The sequence below is a fragment of the Mauremys reevesii genome, linkage group 9, assembly GCF_016161935.1.
Source record: "Mauremys reevesii isolate NIE-2019 linkage group 9, ASM1616193v1, whole genome shotgun sequence".
Taxonomy (NCBI): Eukaryota; Metazoa; Chordata; order Testudines; family Geoemydidae; genus Mauremys; species Mauremys reevesii.
In genome coordinates this window covers 68,889,557-68,911,084 of record NC_052631.1, presented here as the reverse complement: position 1 = coordinate 68,911,084, position 21,528 = coordinate 68,889,557, and positions in this window count along the sequence as shown.

The following is a 21,528-nucleotide window of genomic DNA, read 5'->3' as shown; positions in this document are numbered from 1 at the left end:
AATTCTCAGATCCCACCCCATCTAACATCCCATCACAGGCCATTGGGCATATTTACTGCTAATAGTCAAAGACCAATTAATTGCCAAAATTAGGCTATCCTACTATACCATCCCCTCCATAAACTTATCAAGCTTAGTCTTGAATCCAGATATTTCTTTTGCCCCCACTGCTCCCCTTGGAAGGCTGTTCCAGAACTTCACTCCTCTGATGGTTAGAAACCTTCATCTAATTTCTAGTCTAAACTTCCTGATGGCCAGTTTATGTCCATTTGTTCTTGTGTCCACATTGGTACTGAACTTAAATACCTCTTCCTCCCAGGTACTTATCCCTCTGATATATTTCTAGAGAGCAATCATATCTCCCCTCAGCCTTCTTTTGGTTAGGCTAAACAAGCCAAGCTCTTTGAGTCTCCTTTCATAAGACAGGTTTTCCATTCCTCGGATCATCCTAGTAGCTCTTCTCTGTACCTGTTCCAGTTTGAATTCATCCTTCTTAAAATAGAACACATTAATGGCTATACTGAACGGTGAGTACTGCTGATAATAAATAAAATAGGGTGTAGGGCACTGGTGGGCAACCTGTGGCCCACGGGCTGCACATGGCCCATTAGGGTAATCCGCTGGTGGGCCATCAGACAGTTTGTTTACATTTGCACAGCTGCCCGCAGCTCCCAGTGGCCATGGTTTGCCATTCCTGGCCAGTGGGAGCTGCAGGAAGTGTCACAGACCACTGGGACGTGCTGGTTGCCCACCACTGGTAGGATAAAGTTTTGCCCCAATAATTTTACCAAAAAAGAGACATGGCTAATTATTCCATATTATCTGTTGGCAATGATCAATGAGGAAAATTCTGATGTATAATATTAACTAGACGGATCAGACTTCTGGTATTTATATACAATACTATTCATAATTCAAGAAAAAAATAAAGGTTTTTTGAGCATTTTAAACATGTTTTCACCCATGTATCATGTATAAACCATTTGATGCTATCCCTTATCATTAAAATAAATATATTCTGATCATTTTGAACCATCCTGAGCCCAGATTAGGCAATTATTGTTGAAATTATAGCCAAAAAGTCTTTAATCAAGCAGGTAACTTTGGCTGTACCATCAGAGAAAATGGCAGGGTTTCATGTGGAGAACTTTTAACACAAGCTTTCTTAAGTCCTTGTCTACATAAAAGTGCATAGAAGATGTAGTGCCCCTCTTGATGGAATGGAATGATACAATGGGCCTAACCATCTGGGTTGTACTTGGTGGAGTACAGCAACAGTTGGAACTCCAAAGGGGAAAAAAGGAAGGAATGGTCTAAATTTGTTATGAAATGCCCAAAACTGCAGGTGCCCATGCATGAGATGGGTGCCCTCTCCCTCAGCCATTCAGTACCCATTAACAGTTGTTTTTTGTCTCAAAGAAAGTCAGGTTCCTTAATTACCTTTTGTTATTCTATAAAATACTCTATATAATTTGACTTCTCTATGTGTCAAAAATATTCTAAAAATCTTCTCATGAGAAATGTATAGGAAGAGAACAGTCATCTCCCCCAATATGCTATTCCCTACTCCTGTTATTTTTTAGTAGATCTTAATACCACCTCCTTAATTTTTCAACTTTCAGCTAAATCCTATTCCTCCTTCAGAAAATAATCTAAGTATCTCTTACAGTAATTTATACAATATTCTATTTCAATTACTTTCTTTTGGAATTTCTCCATGTGTTTACCCTCACTTGTGCAAAAAACAGGAGTGCTGCATTTATTCCTACTGTAATCTCCACATTTTTAGATTACTAGTCAATAGTACTCCTGATTTTAGAAGGTATTAAAATCTCATCTTTGAGACCTCTGGAGTACTACATTATTGACTACTTTACTGATTTCCCCCCCCCACACACACACACACCGAGGTTTTATTGTTCCATTTGGCATTGTAATTACTGACCTATTGTCAATTTTACATACTTGCTGAGAGAAAATGTTAACTGAGCAACCTCCCCAATAAGTTACATTATAACTAGGGTTTTTTAAATAAATAAATTAAAAACCACAGAGTATTTAAGAGCTGTCTTTGTTTCTATGGTGTGGGCATGTGTATAGCACCAGTCCTGCATCAGGATCTGATAACTCAGATTCTCTGTGCTCACTTGACTCAGCAGGGGCACAGGGATCTGCAGGAGCAAGTCTTGATTCAGCATCACGATCTATAACTCTCAGATGAAGAGAGTTGCATCAAGTCATTTTTGTTAAGAAAGAACCAGCATCTTTGACTAATCCTTTCCCAGTTTTCATCTAGTGCATGAAGTAGTCTAATGATCCAAGGACTTGGAGTTGCCTGTCAAAGATTTTTTTTCACCTATTTCCCTACAAACAAACTTGCTGATAATATTAGTGAACAGCTGCCAGAACTCATCAGAACACTTAACACATACCCTGCAATAGATGACAGATGTGAAGCAAAGGTTTTTCATAATCAGTATGTCTGACACCCTACAGCAAAATTCGCTTTTCTTAGACCACTTATGTCATCTAATATGGGCTAAAACACAAGCTAAAGAGATTTTCCTTTCCTTTCTAGTTTCAAATTTTGTTGTTAATGCTTTGCTAAAATCCAATAGAACAGATTTTCTAGTATTGGTGGATTGATGAATTCAACTTTCTATTCATTTATTTTAATATAAAAGTGACTTAACAGGGGGAGTTGAGAATTTTAAATAGTTTTTAAGATTTGTTAAATATTTCAGGATAAAAACCTAATTATTTCTGTAATTCCAATAGGAAACAGTAAAAAGTGTTCCAGAATTTATAAACTTATAACTGGCAAATATTTTTGTTTATTTTAAATCAAATGACTAATTTACATAGGAGGGATTGACAAAATACTTTAATATCTATATAATTCTTATTTGCATTCTGTTAATTTACCTTTTAATTAAATTTAATTTGATATGCCCAATATATTTATTTCCACTAACTAAATTACACAATTAAAGTGGCAAAAGAAAAATGAGGATTTAATTTTATTACTAAAATAAAGCATAAAGTAACTTTTACTTTATATTATAGAAATATAGTTAGAAATCTACATGCGTCCAGGGGCGGCTCCAGGCCCCAGCACGCCAAGTGCGTGCTTGGGGCGGCAAGCTGCAGGGGGCTTTCTGCCGGTCCCCGGGAGGGTGGCAGGCAGCCAGCCTTTGGCGGCATGCCTGCGGAGGGTCCGCTGGTCCCGCGGCTTCGGTGGAGCAGCGGGACCAGCAGACCCTCCGCAGGCACGCCTGCAGGAGGTCCACTGGAGCCGCAGGACCGGCAACCAGCAGAGCGCCCCCCCCCGCGGCATGCTGCCGTGCTTGGGGCGGCGAAATGTCTAGAGCCGCCCCTGCATGCTTCATAGCAGAGGGACAACTAAAATTAAATGGATGGTACACAGACCAAACTGCAGCTGCAGACACAATTAAATGGAGAAAAAAGAACCACATCGTTTTTAGCATGAGAAATACTGTCACAATATTGAAATTGAATTTAGATAAATAGATTATAAATATTCCAGCAAGCAAACACAGAGGAAAGAAGAGAAATGAAAAAAGGAAGAAAGAGTGACTAAGTTTAACAAAATGTCAGACAATGTGGGGCCAAGATATTCCTGAAGACAGTCTAGCAAATGTAGTATTCTTACCCATCAAACATAGTATTTAGGGTACAGCACACAAGACGCAAGACAAAAATATGCCAGGTACATTTCATGGAAATAGCATGCTCCATCAAGTAATGAAATTGGTCTGATGTTGTGTGAAACTAACACATTGGCTAAGTGTGCTTTCCCACTAGTCCGCTAGAGGATAACAGTCTACTGCTGCTACCACCTAATGAAGTTATTCCTTTTGGTTGTATGGTAGATGTTAGCTTTGGTGCTGAAGATCCAGGGTTCAAACACTGCTGATAACCCAGGGCAGATGAGGTGTGGGAGGAGATGTGACTGTGACAGGTAGCTGGAGGGATGCGAAGTCCAGGAGGAGGAAAAAAATGAAGAGAATCCGTGGAGACAAGTATCAGAGGGGTAGCCGTGTTAGTCTGGTTCTGTAGAAGCAGCAAAGAATCCTGTGGCACCTTATAGACTAACAGACGTTTTTCAGCATGAGCTTTCGTGGGTGAATACCCACTTCTTCGGATGCAAGTAGTGGAAATTTCCAGGGGCAGGTTTATATAGGCAAGCAAGAAGCAAGCTAGAGATAACGAGGTTAGTTCAATCAGGGAGAATGAGGCCCTGTTCTAGCAGTTGAGTGAAAACCAAGGGAGGAGAAACTGCTTTTGTAGTTGGCAAGCCATTCACAGTCTTTGTTTAATCCTGAGCTGATGGTGTCAAATTTGCAGATGAACTGGAGCTCAGCAGTTTCTCTTTGAAGTCTGGTCCTGAAGTTTTTTTGCTGCAGGATGGCCACCTTAAGATCTGCTATTGTGTGGCCAGAGAGGTTAAAGTGTTCTCCTACAGGTTTTTGTATATTGTCATTCCTAATATCTGATTTGTGTCCATTTATCCTTTTCCTTAGAGACTGTCCAGTTTGGCCAATGTACATAGCAGAGGGGCATTGCTGGCATATGATGGCATATATTACATTGGTGGACATGCAGGTCAATGAACCGGTGATGGTGTGGCTGATCTGGTTAGGTCCTGTGATGGTGTCGCTGGTGTAGATATGTGGGCAGAGTTGGCATTGAGGTTTGTTGCATGGATTGGTTCCTGAGCTAGAGTTACTATGGTGCGGTGTGCAGTTACTGGTGAGAATATGCTTCAGGTTGGCAGGTTGTCTGTGGGCGAGGACTGGCCTGCCACCCAAGGCCTGTGAAAGTGTGGGGTCATTGTCCAGGATGGGATGTAGATCCCTGATAAATAGATTATAAATAACTGTAGATCAGTGGAGACTGTTATTGTGAGCTAGGACAAAACACTTTGAAATCCTAGCTCCTGCACAGGAAACTAATTGAATAAACACAAAAGCAAAGGCAGTCTTCTTACAGTATAAAGTAATGGGACAAATTCAAAATGTGATCACTTTATTGAAAAAAAGGCAAATGCTCAAATTACCCTTGCTATGGGCAAAAGAAGTACTCCAAGATTCTCTGTAACATGCAACCATTCATTCATAATGTTTTAGGTGATGCATTGGGTCAGGTTGTTTCAATCACATCATATATTGTAATGTTATCTAATGTGATTTGACAGATGCAACTTGACATAACACGACATGAAATATGTTATATAGGATATCTGAAAGGAAGCGGGGGAATCTTTTTCCGGACACCAAATTAATTTTTTCTCCTGCAGAGAAGGTGTCCCTTTAAAAAGACATTTTAAAAATATTTGATAAATAAACAAGTCCTAAAAACCATCCAATTTTCATACCCATTAAATGACAAGAAGACTACAACTCTGAATGTGTCCAGTGAATGTTCTGACAGGTAAATTTTTTATTTCTTTATTTCTTATATTTGTCTTTAGAAAGAGTGCTCTTTGGAAAGTCAAATGGATGCCCAGTGAGTTGTTGAAGGTAATTTTCATTCTCCCCAATCTCTGACAATTCTTCATTCAGAGAATGAGTAGTCCCTTGTCCATAAGCCTAGTCTAGGTTACCCTGCACCCATTGCAACAGCCTGAGCACTTATTGCAGGTTGAGTAATGATATACAAGCCCTAGAAGTGAAATATTTGAACTTTCATAGACTCTTTTCTATCTCTCTTTGTATTACCCCACAATGCAATGAGCAATCATGGGCATTAGTACTCACCCCACAGCTGTATGAAGGGGTTAAGAAAAAAAAGCAGGTAACTCAGAATGCTCCATTACTGATTGGTCTAAGAGGGATTGCTTAAGTGGATGACTACAGCACAGCTACCTCTGCATAATAAAACCTTAAGGAGCAGCTGTACCTAATAATCCCCAAATTCAGTTCTCATGATGCAGTCATTCAGCAAATGCTGCCAACTCTGAAACCATTCTCTTCATAGTTTCAATTTTTCTTCAGTAGGTGCTGATCCTGCAAACTGGTCTATAAGCAGAGCCTGTGCACTGCATGAATTATTAACTAATTAATTCATTTATATTTATAAAAGCACCAATACAATACTCTGGATGGTATAGTAGTATTTAGAGATACATCACTAAAAATAAGTTCCTTGTATATCTTGCACCCTGTCTTAATAAATTTATTAATAAATAAATTCTGTTCTGTCAACAATTTTGTTAATCATTAATAATATTAATAACTAAAGAACTTTAAGGGCCTGATTTTCAAAACTGCAGAAGTCCAAGGCCATGCACAATGACATGCTTAATGTGTTATGCAAATTAGGTATTTTTTCATGCAAGTGTCCAGTTCAATACCTAATACACCATATCCAACTGGCCCTGGGCTCTTGAGGTTTTGGAAAAGAAGGCTCTAAAAATAAATAGACCAGCTATACTTTATCATTGCCATCAACATATGATTTGACCCCAAGGTCTTCCTAATCCTTTCCTTTCAAGATTCTTCTTTGTAATAGGTACTGCATATAAATACACAAGGTCGGAATTTCATAAGCCCTCAGCTAATGTGATCTGTTATGTGTGGCTACTTTATGAGCATACCATTAAACTGAGCTGCAGGAATGCTTATTATACTAACATTGCTGATTCCTTTTACAATTTGCTGTTTCTGTGTGTTGTTTTCATATTGTAGCCTCAGAGTCAACATAACCAATTCCACAAAGCTCCTCCTTCTAGCCCATTTCCTGTCACTGTTTCATAGTTTATATGTAAAACTATTACATATAAAATGATATTGTACTATATTTCATCTGAAGTTAATTCATTTTTATACTCAATTGTGAAAAATAATTAAATATAATGTCTTTCTTTTTAGATTATACAAAGCAAACCGCAACTCAAGCGAAGATATATAGTGTAACAAACAAGACATGCATAAAATACAGACTAGAGTTGTGAAAATATCTGATTTTTCTATTCTCTAGCTAAACTGAGAAGAAAATGGATTGACCTGAAATGAAATTTTTTCAGTTAACCAAAAAAGCAAAAACATTTTGTTTTTGGCCAAATAAGATGTTTTGTTTGACCCTAAACAAAATATTTTATTTGAGCTTTAGAGACGGTTTTTAAAATGAAATGGAACTAAAATTTCAAAGTCTTTTTCTCTAAATCGGATATAAATTAAAAAAAAAATAAAGAAGTCAATGCAAAATTTTTTGATGTTTCAGATTTTTTTAAAATGAAACAATTTGGCTAATTTGCCATGAATTCACAAAGCATTTTGATTGACCTGCCTGTTTCACCTTACTCACTCATCTGCTATATAATGGTTTCTTAATAGAATTTCTTTATAACTGGAGAAGCTGCTCCAACTAAACAGTTCTTGTAACTGCTACCTTTTAAAATAGTATGATATTGCATTAGTATGGAGTATCATCACCAAGGACAGCATCACATGGAAATCTAATGACTTTTAGCTAAGGAGTGATACCGCTGATTTGCTCTGATCATTAACTAAAAGAGCAGACAATCTCATAAAACCCCAAAGCATTAGGTTTGCTGAATTTCCTATTCTGACTAAGCAGCTTTATCAATTCAAGGACAGTGTGGGAGAAAAAGGACTTCAGCTCTCCCTAAATGTAAATTACTGACACAATTCCAGATACTTATGCCAACATAAAGCTGAATTTAACAGGGCCCTCTGGAGTTTTAAATCCTCTGAACAGTGAATCTAATGGGCAGTATGCACTTTCTTTCAGGCAAGTTGTCAGTATTAAAATGAAAAATATGCAGGTAGGGGGATAGTCACCTCAGTGAACTATTTAGAAAATAAAAATTAATGATAATTTTCTTGTTTAGGTCCAGTTCACAGATTATCAATAAAAAGAAATTGGATCAAATACCCATTGTCTATGTTTCTTACCATTATCTAGAGAGCCTATTAGGAGATAGTTTGTAAAGCGACAAACACCAGGAAAAGCAATTTTTGGCATCTAACTACTATTATTTTCAAGTTTAACAAAAGTGCAAGAAAGAGGAGAATGCTAAACCAAATACATTAGAAATTTCCTAATATAAATTATACCACTACTTAAAATGCTTCTTATACAATGGTGACATTTTTACTAGCTATTTTATATGGGTTTGAGTCCATCTTATTTCAACTTATTCATTAGAAAGTGTAATTAGAAATTAAACAATTAAAATATGAGCTACTCATAGCAAATACTGATAGTCTCCAGGAGTACACTAAATTGCTTGGTCTTGGGACATCACGGTGACAGGTGCAGGCTCAGAATTCAACTAGAATAGCACAGGCGTGCTTCTGACTCACATGGAGATTCTCATTCAACTCAACTGGAAGTTCTACCTGCACACCGACTGACTACAGGATCAGACCTATAATGTCACATCACCCTGAGATATACTACCTCCAGAAAAAAAAAATCAAGATTTGACCATGCCCTGTTTGTATATGCAACTCTGTTCCCTGAATAAAATAAAGAGACAGGATAAGGGCAGTGCTATGTAAAACAGCTCCAGAAACACATGGTATATGTGCTGTACACAGGGTTAGCAGCTCTCCAATCTATTTCTAGGGCTCTGGTGCCCCAATTTTTGGAAAATGTTCACAAACATCAACAGAACTGTTTTTCTTCTATTAAACTGAATTTAGTGATCATAGAAGATGCCAGATTCATGTTCCTGAAGAACAAAGTCCCCTGTTTATCTGCAGAGCTGGTACACCGTGAAGGCATTTGGTCAAGATTCCACACACTATGCTCCACCAAGGTCACTGAAAGTGCCAATTCTAGGGGAAGAGAGTAATTAAGTCTGCATGCCCACTGACTAATTGGTCTCACTGCTGAAACCAACAGCTAAGTGCCATTTTTTGAGCGTAGATTGATTTAGCTGACAAAAGAATGCACCATGGAAGTAAACAATATCACATAGTGCTGTACAAAACAGCCCACCACAGAAGCACCTGCAAACTGAACAATGCCATAATTAAACCATTAAATCTAATTTTAATAATTAAAGAAAGTGACCCTCTAAAAATGTTAAGATATAAATAAACAGATGGTATTAGATCACAAATCAGTGGGAATAGGGACTGTAATAATACAGGTTCAAAATGAACTTTTGGGGAGAAAAGAAGGGTTGTCTCATTGACACTAAGCTGGGGGGGGGGTAGATATGCTGGAGGGTAGAGATAGGGTCAAGAGTGACCTAGACAAATTGGAGGATTGGGCCAAAAGAAATCTGATGAGGTTCAACAAGGACATGTGCAGAGTCCTGCATTTAGGATGGCAGAATCCCATGCCCCGCTACAGGCTGGGGACCGACTGGCTAAGTAGCAGTTCTGCAGAAAAGGACCTTGGGATTACAGTGGATGAGAAGCTGGATATGAGTCACCAGTGTGCCCTTGTTGCCAAGAAAGCTAACAGCATATTGGGCTGCATTATCAGGAGCACTGCCAGCAGATCGAGGGAAGTGATTATTCCCTTCTATTTGGCACTTGTGAGGCCACATTTGGAGTACTGCATCCAGTTTTGCCCCCCGTCCCCCACACTACAGAAAGGATGTGGAGAAATTGGAGGGAGTCCAGTGGAGGGCAATAAAAATGATTAGGGGGCTGGAGCACATGACTTACGAGGAGAGGTTGAAGGAACTGGGCTTGTTTAATCTGAAGAAGAGAAAAGTGAGGTGGGATTTGATAGCAGCCTTCAACTACCTGAAGGGGGGTTCCAAAGGGGATGGGGCTCGGCTGTTCTCAGTGGTGCCAGATGACAGAACAAGGAGCAATGATCTCAAGTTTCAGTGGGGGAGGTCTAGGTTGGATATTAGGAAACACTATTTCACTAGGTGGGCGCTGAAGCACTGGAATGGGTTACCTATGGAGGTGGTGGAATCTCCGTCCTTAGAGGTTTTTAAGGCCCGGCTTGACAAAGCCCTGGCTGGGATGATTTAGTTGGTGTTAGTCCTGCATTGAGCAGGGGGTTGAACTAGATGACCTTCTGACGTATCTTCCAACCCTAATCATCTTTTTTTTTTAAATCATAAAGAGGCTGGGGAGGCTGAAAAAAGTGTCAAGTGCTAGCAAATTACATTCTCTAGCAAACCCTACCCACAAAAGCCTGGATACCTGCCAACAATAAACTTAATGGTGGGGTCCATAAATATAGGTGTTGTCTGAGCACAAATGCAATAGCCATCATGTTGAGAGTCAGGAGCCTAGATTCTATAGTCCAGAGTTTCACTGACCACCAGAATTCCAACTTAATTTGCCAATTTATAGGCCGCCATTAAAAAGCAACATGATATGATCCTAGATGTGCAAACCAGTGAGCCGCCTGTGGCTATTTTTTTGAACAAGCTCCAGGCAACAATGATATGATATGAGGAAATTATGAAAGTCAAGAGTATGATGCTATTGTGAGGTCATTGTTGCATATTTATTATATATGACAAATTGATTATCCCTAAATACTCCCACTTTTCTCATAGCCGTCTGGATAGATTCTTGTAGGCATTATGCTGAAGGGTGTCTTATGAAGGGGACTTTAACGTGGATAAGTTGTGGCCTCTTGGACCACCTGAGGAGCCAGCGTGGATGAAAGTGCTGAATCTGTGATGGATTCAAAGGAGAAGCAGGAAGCAACAAAGCAAGAGACTAGAATCTTGACACACCTATCATATTCCTTTGGGGATGACTTAGGGTGAGCAATGTGAAAACAGTTCTCCATAAGAGAACATAACTGCTAAAGCCAGTCAAAAAATTCCATGAATATATATGTGTCGGGGGGTCTGATTTCAGTAGAAAATGTTGTTGTTGTTGTTTTAATATCAAAAACCCTAATGCCCCAGAGCCAAATATTTTGATTCGATATACTGCTGCAGTGTCTCATGGGAGCTGTAGTTTGGCTGCCTCATGTTCCCATTCTCCTGTATGGGCTGGGCTCCTCATGGATTCCACCTCCTGTGATGCACTGTGACCAGGAGAGTCCCACGGTGCACCATCTCCCCTCATCAAGAAAGTAGACTGTGGTGCACCATCACAGATGTAGTCTGACCAGGGAACCCAGCCTGTAGAAAAGAACAGGAAAATGAGGCACTGCAGTGGCATTTCTGAATTGCAATGTCCTTTTTTTAAGCCATTTTTTTTAACTCAAGTAAATAATTGTTCATGGGAATTTTCTACAAAATTTAGTTTGGTTGAAATTTTCTTTGCAGCACTCCCCACCCCCAGATCCAGCAGCAGTAGAGCATGTGATGATAGGGTATTCAGGGCTCAGCAAGCTCCAAGGCAGGAAGGAAGAAATGGAAAGCTTGTTTAGGGTCATAAAGCAGAAAATCCAAAGAGAAAGAGGGAATGGGGGATAAAGACCCAACCTTCACAGATTGGATATCTGAAAACCAGTTGTACAGCAATCATCTCACGACTTTTCAGGTAAAGGAGATGATTGAAAACAATACCAATATTCTTAAATTTACTTATTACTTCCCTCAGTCCACGGGGTCATGGAGAAAGGGAGAGCATTCTTACAAAGACAATCTTCATCCATCAATAGGACTTTGTCATCTCAGGGTGGCTCTAACACTATCATTTAGTAATATCGTCAAAGCATTCCTCCACAACATAGACATCATAGGTTCTATGAAGCAAGAGATACCAAGCTGTGTATAACTGGAAGAGACACACAGAGCTTTTCCAACTCTGTGTTTAGATATGATCCCAATATTTACTTAGATTCATAAACATGGAGCTAGAAACATAATTTTAGGTACATTTTTTTTTAAATCTTGGCCCTCATATGTAATATATAGATATGAATTGAATTCATGCTTAAGGGCAATCCAGACACGTGAAAAACAGTGCATCAAAAACTGTTCAGTGGTTGAACAGAACAAAAATGACCGATTAATCCATCCAGATAAAAAACTAGATCCCCCTTCTTCCTGACAAGCAGTCTCAGCATAAAAGGAAAAGCTAATCTCAGAGGTCCACAGTAACTAAAATTGATGTCCCTACGCCTTCTCATTCACCTTCTGTAAAAAGGCAAGGTGTGAGATGTCTATTACATTAAGGGCTGCAAAAATTAAACCTAATGAGAAAGGAGTGCAGGATGTTAAGGTAAAGTAATGGGAACAATGAAGTGTTAATCTAAAATTATGGTACAGCACAGAAGCAAATTGACTGTACATAGTATAAAGACTACTAAAGGCCATCAATGAGAAATGAACCTGAGACCTCAGCACCACCATCATTTGAGCTAAAAGATTAAATCTATTCAATCCAGAGCAGTTGAAAGCTGTTATCCTCTATTTGGGCCAGTCACAAGATGAGAACATGTCCCACTTAGCCAGTGTGTTAAAATAGCAGTGCACACACTTATTGCATTATCATGGATAATTTAGGCTCCTTATTATATTAGTGAGATACAGTTGAATGACAAATCCCTATTCATAAAATCATCTTTTGTGCAGGGTCGATACTAAATATTGGAGTGAATATATATTTCTTATCTCTATAATGTCTTGACACCCGGCAAAAGTAAATGGACTTAATTTTATCCACAGTTGCAATTTTATCCTAGGTGCATTTGATGATCATTCCAGTACTCTCATCATAAAGGTAACACTGCCTGACATTTACATTTAGCATCCATGAACCTAGATATGTGAGAAGAAATATCTGTAGCTTAGTCATGGCTGGTATTGTTTTTGAAGGGACATTACAAATCTCCAAATTGAGCTCCTTTTCACCTCTAGTTCATTGTGCAAAAACTAATCTTAAACTTTTAAATATATTACTTGACATTTTATAGCCATCAGAGCCTAATATCATTTTTTCAGTGTTAGTGGAAATTGGATAAGAAACCACATCTCAAAGGAGAATCACCAGAGTATGGAAGTAGGCTATTAATTTTCTTCCCATTACTACCTGGAATCTCCTTTTACTATTCACAATCTATCATCTGTTCTGCTTAGTCTATAACCATAAAAAATAATTTCATGATTACAGGACTGAAAAATACCATCTTGTGATTTATAGTTGATCAGTAATTTAAAAGTAACACTTGAAATTAAGTGTCTCAAATAAGAATTTAATTTAGACATAACAAGACATTTATTGTGCAGTATGTTAATTAAATAACCATTGATAGCTAAAGATCATTTGTTTAGGTTACATGGACCTCAAAGGATGTTTTTTATAATTTTAATCACTCAAGTGAATGACACATTCATTCTTATTAATCTTTATGTTAGGTGTCAGGGTGTAGGGATGGGGGGCAAATGCCTTGATATTACCCCAAATTGCCCTCCAATACCTCTCTCAAAGAAAGGAGGGAATGAGAACATAGGACATAGCCTGGTGATTCTCCAGTCTTCCATCATCCCATGCCCCATCATCCATAAAAGTGGGGAAATATTTGTCAGTTATCTTGTACTATTAATAAACAAGAACCTTCCTTGTGGACCACCTTAATCGTTTCCATACACAAAATACCTCCCACAACCACAGAAGCTAGGATTTGAAAAGGTAAGATATTTAACAGCACATCCTCCTTACTCCTTACACGTATCACTACCACAACTCATACACCGCAGTCCACCCGCCATCATGGTACTTCTGCCCTCCTAGAGATGCCAGCCTTCCAGCACCCCATTTACTCCTCCCAAGTCACAAGATCACTTTCCCTTCTGCCCACCTGCTCCACCTCACTATTCTCTCCCAATACTATTAGTATGTATGTCTTGTTGTGATAAGGTGGTAATGCGCATTCTAGAAGGCTAGTGTCCCTTACAGAGTGTTGTCATGAATAGTTAGTTAAGGGTTAAGTTTCCACCTGTAAAGGGTTAACACACAGTACCTGGTGAACACCTGACCTGAGGACCAATCAGGGAAGAGAATTTAAAATTCCTAGGAGGGAACTTTTTCCCTCTGTTTTCTGTGTGTGTTGTTCTTAGCCGTTTGGAATTACAAGGGTCCAGATGTTTTAATCAAGTCTCTACAAGTTTCCACCTTTCTGAACTAATTTCTTCTAGTCAAGATAGTGAGTATTAGAAAGGTACTTTGTGTCCTCATCTAATAATCCTATGTTTGCAATTCTGTGTTTGTTATTGATTATTCTTAATTCTGCCTGTATTGTTTGTACTGAGAAGGAGAGAGGATTCTCTCCAGAACTTAGCAAGGTTATACCCTATGAGTGTCCAGCTTGGACTCATAGAGATTCTGTATTTTCTTGTTTTTCTTTTAATAAATTCTTTCTATAAAGATTTGATTAAATCCCTCTACTGTGGATACAGGGGGAGGGGGCTAAGAAACTCTCAATCGGTGGTGAGACAAGCTTATCTCTGGGCAGAGAGGGGAGGGGGGAGGTTTCCCTCTCTGTGAGTTGATCTGTGTTTCCCCAGGGAACGTCTCTGGAAAGAGGAGGGGGGGAAAACAGGGGTGTCTCGGCCCACGTGAATCGACCGAGTGGTGGCAGCAAAAAGGAGACCTACCCTAGGATTTTAGGGTGGGGGGATACATGCGGGTCTCCACATTGGAACCCAACAGCTCCAAGTGGGGGTGAGACCTATGACATGGTTGGCAGCGGTGTTTCGAACCCAGAGACAGAGGCACGGCTTTTCTACCAAAGGCACTCTGAGGCGGTGGTGATGCGCATTCTAGAAGGCTAGTGTCCCTTACAGAGTGTAATTAAGGTTGTAGTGTACATCCAATTATTGTTCTTTTTCCACTGCCCCCCATGCCTTCCCCAGAGGGCAAGAGCCACAATTGCATATTACCCAGCATCCAAAAATCCAGGTTCAACCCCAACAAGTTATATGATGCAGTTGTGAGGTTTGAATACAAAACACATTGGCATATCAAACCATTAAGGTGTGGGCACAGCACAACAAACTGAATTTAATCCCAAAATAAACAACACTGAAACTACCTTATTGACAGCATAATTTATTTTCATATATAATTCATTAAAACTTGTATTTTATAATTTAAATGGAGCTGCCATGTGATTTAAAGCCTGCCATGGGAGTGCTGCAGAATCTAGAGGCCTCTCTACAGAATTTTGGTTCAACCTGTCACAGAGACCAATGGGCCACACATTACATTTCAGTAGTTAAGCAATAAATTAATCAGTTCTGTATAAGCAGAGGGTGGAAAGTACTTTAAAAAAACCAAGTGGATAAACAAGATAAAGTTGAGCGGATTGGAAACTACACATGACTTAAGTTCTCTCGTGCCTGTCATGAGAGTGGAAGGCATTCAGTGTCTCATAGGATTGGGGCCTCAATAAGGAAGCCCTGGCCCTGTAATGGCCTCTGGGTCCAATTGCTGGTCCTAGTCTCGCTATTTCTGTGGCAGCAGGGGTTGAGAGTGCTACAGAGCACAACAGAAACCCCTGTTCTCAATTAAGCAACAACTTCATGGTAGTTTCTCCACCCCCCACTGCCAGCCCCCTCCAGCCCTCCTGAGATTTAAGAAAAATGATCAGATCATGGTGCCGTAAGGATTTAGTTAATAAAAGATAGAGGGATCTTCATTGCACTCATAGCAATAAAGATGATTTCCCGCATCCCCTGGAATTTCCCTACATTTTCTTTCCCATCAGTGCTGACTGGCAGTGTTTCCAGACCAGAAACAAATTTTGCTTCTCTTAATCAGCCTCTCTTGGCCTGATTTATTGATGGTACGATCCATTGAGCATGAAGCTAGTGTGGAAGTGATAGTGACATCACTGAATGACTGTAGCAGAAGCAAGCAGCAGATTAAAAGGAAAATTCTTATCTAGACACAAAGGGCCATTTCTTTCTTCCTCTGTTCTTTCCTCTTTTGTCCATACCCACATGATTTTTGCAATCCATTGCCAGGGAATGATTGTATTTATATATGTCCTCTAATCACTTTGTTAGGTTACTTGTATTCGGCCACAACTGACTTCAGGAGCAATAGCTGAGGGTAGGTAAATGTCCCTTTAAAGAACAGGCTAAAAGACTTCAGTGGGCCCAAACAAATACCTCAAACCTGAATGATTCTAAACTTTGGGGAAATATGGAATCTAAATGAAGATGCAGATCCAATTTTTGCATTTGGCCCATCTTTCTATAAAGACTGAAATTAAAACAGAGAGATGCCAACACTCCAAAATCTGATAATGTATGTGAATTTTGTAGGTCTCACATATAAATCAAGAAAGGTTGGAAAGGAAATGGTAAGAAGAAGAGAGAGAGAGAGAGAGAGAGAGAGAGAGAGAGAGAGAGACTCCCACTTCTTACCATTTTTATATATATATTCAGCTTTTGCTGAGATATAAACTGGTCAATATCACCATTTCCCTTCTTGCATGTTCTAGGAAAATGTTGGCAGCATTAAGAAAATCATAATTCAACCCCCAAAACTTTTGAAGGCTAGAACACTGTTGCCAAAACAGCACCAGCAGCTGCCATTGTAGTGGGAATGCCTGGGAGCTAACAGAGCTGTTATGGGTTGTGGAAAGAGGAAACTAAGCTGAACTCCCCTACTTCTGACCCAGTACGTGGCCTTAACTCATTCTCTGGGCACCAGATGGGGCAGGAAATGTGCCAGGATCTTCCCATTCCTAACAACTCCACAGACCCAACACTTGACCCTAGCAGCCAATCCTCTGCCCATGCAGGGGCACCACGTAATACATCGACTGGATACTTCCCTACTCAGCTCATTCCCCCTTCAAAGGGCACCGTACAGAGCAAGGACCTCCTTCAACTCCAGAAGGTGAAAGAAAGCCATGTTAAGAAATGCCAAATTCACTGTTGCCCATGAAACCTTAATTCTGTCCCCTTATACATATGCATAATACAATCTTTAATCATAGGCTCACTTTACTTTTTCCAAAGGATCACTGCCTTGTTCAGTTCACAGGATGGATGCACAAGGGGACAGAATTAAGGTTGCACTGGCAACTGTAAATCTGTCATTTCCCAACATTGCAACCTAAATAACTAGTTTTTACACACACAGTTACAGCGCTACTGCACTTTTGTCCTCCCTTTGTGGTCTCTCGAAGTGTACTCCCTCAGATGTTAAGCCTTATGCCTGTACCTGTCTTAGGGTGGAATCTCATAATTCTCCCACTCTTGGACCAGATCCTGGGTAGCCTGCAGGTTCAGTGAGTTCAGGCACCTATGTTTCTTCCTTTCAACTGTGACCAGATGTATATAGTGAGAAAACAACCTTCTTAAAACAACATTACTATTTACATTAGCAGTCAGAACAAAGCTTTTAGAGAAAAAGTATTTTATAAAAGTCTACATGAATGTCTATCTTACCATCCCTTGATGGTAGGCTAGGCAGGCCTAACTTCTTCACTCCCAGTGAGTACCTGAGTCCCAGTTCAATTCCTGCCCCCTCCAAACATCTGACCCCCCCCCCACCGCCCCCTCCAAGACCGTCCCTTTAAATCCTGTCAGCATTTGTCCCTTAATGACTCTTAACTGCAGTTGCTGGGTGGCTGCCTGGGGCCATCTCCTCTCTGCTGCCTGTATTCCAAACCAATCCCATATGAACTAAACCCAGATTTTCATGCAGAAGACATCCCAATAACCAGGCCAGCATAGAGTAGTCAAATTATAGAGCAGCTCCAAATCCATCAAGCAAGGCTATAGTGCAGTAGGGGCTCGTTAGTACCATTAAGCAATCTTGTTAGAAAATATGGTAATAAATCAGAATGTCATGCAGAACAAGGAAAGGGATACTTGGAACAGCTTCTGACATTGTACAAGGTAAACAAGAGGCAGTTACTACCTATTCGGATTTTTGTATTCCTATGCTCTTAGATCAGAAAGGTTGGAAACTGCCTCCTCACGGAAGTCTTTGTGTACTGAATCCCTGGCGTTTATCTCAGGTGTTTTTGTAGTTATATTGAGCTCTGAATTGCAGTCATTTCAGGGGATTTTATGCACATTAGGCACCAGTTTCAGGCATTGCCATTCTGATTTTGAGAAGAGAAGAAACTGCATCTAGTGGCTGTATTTCTTTTCGATACTGAAGTACCACCCATGCAGTTATGGGGACATATCTAATTAGTGTATGTGTTATCTCAAGACAGAAAAAGCCTGGACTCCATTACAAAAATCATTTCATCTCCTGTAACTGGGTGATGCATTCTCTCTTTTACATTACATAACATTGTGGGTTTTGCATAAGAGCTACCAATGCTGCATATTTTTGGACTCTTCATTTCTAAGCTGTTCTAAGAGGCTGAATATAAATTTCATTCACAGATAGTGTACTTACTAATTGCTCCATAATATTACAAACTCAGATGTGTGTGGGAAAACACCATCATACACATTTTTCTGAATACACATGCAAATTCTCTTGAAACTGGGGAGAGGGGTTGATTTTTTAAAATCAGATACATATCAATTGCAGCACATGAAATAAAAGTTTTAGTATAATTTATCCACAGGATGGCACTGCAGGATTTCATAATCAGCATGTTTTAGAGTGAACACGTAGGCTGAAGTAATGCTATAAAAATAAAAGGGGCACACCTGCCAGATTCCAACAGGCACTGGTTTTTTATTTATAAATTTGTATTGGCACCCATCGCCATGCACCTGGGTGCCTTACATCAATACAATTCACTTTTGAAACAATGCACCAGCTTCTAAAGACCAAAAACATGAGCTCTATATATCCAAAGTTCTCAGAGAGAAGAGTGCAAGTGTCTCAGTTATGGGGCTGATGGCAGTTCTGTCCCCCTTTCAGGTCTTTCTGAGTGCCTCCCCTCAAGCAGTAGGCCTACTTGTACCCTAATCTCTCCCAGAGGGTTATTCCACAACTCTCAAAGCTGGATCTGGATGAAATACTTTGTCTGTGCCAACTGCTTATTATCTCTCAGGTCTTACTGGATATCTGCATTTTTTTCATTCAGAAACCTGTGATCAGTGACATACCATGATGAATAGCTCTCTTAAAACAAGTAGGTATATTAGAAAATGAACAAAGCATTAGAGAAAATGATTAACAAACAAACAGTCTATACACATTTTGACTTGTCTAATCTTATGCTTCACTACAAGCTAAATTAGATGGGCTTTGTTCTTGGGTTGCACAAGCAAAACATACCCAATTTACATTCTTTTAGCAAGCCCAGAAGCTCCTGAGACCCAACCTGGTCTCTCTTTCTTCCTTCTAGAGCAGGGGTGGGCAAACTATGGCCTGGGGCCTGCATCTGGCCCTTCAGACATTTTAATCCAGCCCTCGAGTTCCAGCCAGGGAGCGGGGTCTGAGGTTTGTCCCTCTCCAGTGCTCCAGCTCCGCACGGCTCCCAGAAGCAGTGGCATGTCCCCCCTCTGGCTCCTACACATAAGGGCAGCCAGGGGGCTTTGCATGTGCCCCTGCCTCAAGTGCCACCCCCGCAGCTCCCATTGGCTGGGAACCAAGGCCAATGGGAGCTGCAGAGACGGTGTCTGTGGACGGGGCAGCATGCGGAGCTGCCTGGTCGCGCCTCCATGTAGGAGCCAGAGGGGGGACATGCCGCTGCTTTCAGGAGCTGCTTGAGGTAAGCACCATCCAGAGCCTTCATCCCTGACCCCCTTCCCTACCCTAACTGCCTGCCCCAGCCCTGATCCCCCTCTCCCATCTGAACCCCTTGTTCTCAGCCCGGAGCACCCTCCTGCACCCCAACACCTCATACACAGCCCCACCCCAGAGCCTGCACCCCCAGCCAGACCCCTCATCCCCACTTACACCCCAACCCCCTGGTCCAGCCTGGAGCCCCCTCCCACACCCTGAACTCCTAATTTCTGGCCCCACCCCAGAGCCTGCACCCCCAGACAGAGCCCTCACCCCCTGTGTAACGATGCTGGTTCTGGCGGGACACAATTGAGAGTGCCAATTCAGGACAAATTGCTTAAAACAGGGTAGTTACAGCCCAAGGCACCTCTAAGGCAAGCCAAACCAGCCAGACCAAGAGGACTTTGGTTTCACCCCACTGGCTAACCACAAGACACACAAGCAATTCCCTTAGACTCTCCAGTTTCCCAGTATCACCACCAGTGCCACTCATTACGGGGACAAATGGATATGAAAACCAATACCGCAGTAAAAGAAAAAAGGTTCTCCTGATCCCTAAGGACCAAGCCCCAGACCCAGGTCAATATACAAATCAGATCTTACCCACAAATCACGCTGTTGCCAATCCTTTAGAATCTGAAATCTAAAGGTTTATTCATAAAAGATATAGATGAGAGCTAGAATTGGTTAAATGGAATCAATTACATACAGTAATTACACCGTTCGTGGTTCAGGCTTGCAGCAGCGATAAAATTAACTGCAAGTACATCCCCAGCTGGGATGGGTCATCAGTCCTTTGTGCAGAGCTTCAGTTTGTAGCAAAGTCCCTCCAGAGGTAAGAAGCAGGATTGAAGACAAGATGGAGATGAGGCTTCAGCCTTTTATAGTCTTTTCCAGGTGTGAGAGCAAATTTTGTTCTTACTGTGGAAAATTCTTGCATACTTTTTCCTCAACTCTACACTGCAAAATTATGTCAAACTAATTTACATCTGCATACAGCCACCACAGTTATTAAATCGCCTGTGTGCGCGCACACTTGGCTCCTTGTGTTGGTGGTGCGCGTCCTCATCAGGAGTGCTTGTATTGATTGTATTGTTAGTGTGGGGCATTATGGGATGGCTCTTGAAAGCCAGTAACAGTTGATGTAAGCGGCGCAGTATCTACACTGACACTGCGTTGACCCAATTACATCGACCGGGGCTCTATGCCACTCGGGGAGATGATGTTACTAAATCGGTGTAGAGGGGCACTTACATCAGCAGGAACCAAATTTAAGTGGTCATTTTTACAGTTAGGTTGATGCGAGGCAGCTTACATTGACCTTTGTACTGTAGACTAGGTCTGAGTCAGCCAGCCAGGCCCGCTAGGTGTAAGCCCCTGTGATGGTTGCTGCATTGTTTGGCAATTAGACCCATTCAGCCTCACACCCTCATTGTATCTTAGCTCATTAAAGTGAATGTGAATTGGGGACATGCCAAGTGAAATCCAGGCTCTATTTAGGTCAAAGGCAAAAGCCCCATTTACTTAATATGGCCAGGATTTCACCTTCAGTGTCTTGTACGATCAAGATCACAGACCAGTGGGATGGGTGGCCTTTAGAAGATATAGTGTTCAGATGTTATCCAAACCTTGAACCTTTCCCTTATCTCACAAGGTCTTTATGTTTATGCTTTAACCACAAACTGTTTCATAATGGATGGTCCCAGTAAATCCCTGGTAGGATAGTTCTGGGGAAGGCTTCTGCTTGGGAGTGCATGTGCTTCCACATTGGAAACAACCCATAGTGTATTGCATGCATCAGAAAGAACATAAACAGGTACTATTTATAAAGAGAAAATGCTGCCAGGATCAATCTGTCCTAAATGTGTTTACTGGGAGTTACACAACTCTCCCTCCTTCCATTCTGTCCACAGCAAGACTCTCAGCCCTGGTCTACACT